This window comes from Echinops telfairi, unplaced genomic scaffold, assembly GCF_000313985.2.
Source record: "Echinops telfairi isolate 266 unplaced genomic scaffold, ASM31398v2 ScPeMD7_7469;HRSCAF=8507_1, whole genome shotgun sequence".
Classification (NCBI taxonomy): domain Eukaryota; kingdom Metazoa; phylum Chordata; class Mammalia; order Afrosoricida; family Tenrecidae; genus Echinops; species Echinops telfairi.
The window spans coordinates 44,538,094-44,540,213 of record NW_022111373.1 but is presented as its reverse complement, the minus strand read 5'-3'; positions in this window follow the sequence as shown (position 1 = coordinate 44,540,213).

Genomic DNA, 2,120 nt, shown 5'->3' with positions numbered 1-2,120 from the left:
CCTGTCAGGCATTTTGAACTTCTATCAGCCATTTTCACTTAGCAGCTTTGAGAAATTCAAAGGTCAATTTTGTCCCTTGAGCTCAAAATACATATTAATCATATTCATTTTTGCCATTTCAAACAGGAATAACCAAAGACAGCAACCAAAGAAAAGAACGAAAACTTTAACTTCCCATATTTTTTCCAGAAAACAATCCAGTAAATTGCATGACCATATCTGACTTCTGGCTAGCCAAAGAAGAGACACTACCATGAGGCAAAGGTCAAACAAACATCCACTCTCCATCTTTATGATTTTTTCTCTAGTACCCCACTCCCAAGGTTCCTTAATGTGTTAGTCTGGGTAGACTAGAGAAACAAATCCAGGGATACTCATATGTGTAAAAGAAAGAGCTTTTTATACAAGAACAATTGAATATTGAGATCCCAGTCCAGATCAAGTCCATAAGTCCAATTCTAATCCATATGTCTGGTACCAATCTATAAATTCTTCTTCAGACTCATGCAACACATACTATGACACAAGGCAGAAAGATCACAGGGCAGTGTATGGAAAATCTTGTGGATCTAGTGGGGCAGTAGAAGCATCTCAGCGCTGCGATGGGTCTCCACATGATTCCTCTAGCTCCCTGTTTGGTTGCATCAGCGTACCTCCATCAGGCTCATCATCAGTAATGTCTCTTAGGGAAGGTCTCAGTGCCCCACCTCCAGCCAGCAATTTATCTCCTTAGTGGCTCCAAATGAGGTAATCAAGCTGCAACTTGGTTGACAGGCTAAACCCCACCCCTTCACACTTATGCCTCAAGTTAACAACAGATTATGTAACTACCACACTGCCCTCTTCTGAATCCAGCCTGAACCTCTGGCATACTTCTGTCCATGTACTTCTGCAACCTTGGTTGGAAGATCTGAAAAATGTTACTGGCATGCAATATCCATGATACTGTTCTATAGTTTAAGCACTCTTTCTGTTTATCATTTCTTAGAATTTCTACAGATATGGATCTCTTCCAGTCAATTGGCAAACTAACTGTTCCAAATTTCCTAGGATATACTAGTGAGTGCTTCCTGTGCTCCATCAACTTGTTGAAATGTTTTAACTGGTAGTCCATCAATTCCTAAAGCCTAATTTTTGTCTTATGTCTTCAGTGCAGCTTGAACTTGTGCCTTCAATACCATTGGTTGTTGTTCATGTGAAACTTCTTGAAACAGTGAAATGTTGATAAATTCTTTTGGTTCAGTGACTCTGTGTATTATTTCCATCTTCTTTTTATGCTCCCATAATATTTTCCCATAGAACAGTTCAATATTATAACTTGTGGCTTAACATTTTTTCTTGCACTCTTTCTGTTTATGTTGAGTGTGTTCATCCCTTTTGTTTTTCTAAGTCTTTGCCCATTTTATTATAATATTTGGCTTTGTCTTCTCTAGCTATCCTTTGAAATCTTCTATTCAGCTCTATGATTCATTATTTCTTCAATTTGCTTAGCTATCTACTCTTAAGAGCAAGTCTTAGATTCTCTTCTGACATCTAGTCTGATCTTATCTTTCTTTTTAATGACCTTTTGTTTCATCCTGAATGAAGAATTCTACCAACCACTTGAGCTGGATATTGATCTACAACACAATGAAGATGCATTGATGATTGTTGGTGATTAGAATGTAAAAGTTGAAAACAAAGAGTAAGGAAAAGTTGCTTGAAAAAAGGGACTTGACTATAGAAATGAAGCTGGAGATAGAGTGATAGAATTTCCCCAAACCAACCACTTTTTCATAGCAAATACCATTTTCCAACAACACAAAAGGCAGAATACACATGGACCTTTCCAAATGGAATACACAGAAATCAAATTTCCATCTGTGGGAAGAGATGATATAAAAGCTCAATATCTGCAGCTAAAACTAAACCAGTGGCTGACTGTGGAACACACCTTCAATTGTTTTTATGTAAATGAATTATAAAGCTGAAGAAAATTAAAATAAGTCCACAAAGGCAAAATATGACCTTGAGTGTTTCATACCTGATTTTGAGAACATGTCAAAAAACAGATTTCCTGCATTGAACGCTAATGACAGAAGACCTGATGAGTATGGGAGGATATTAAGAACATCACTCAC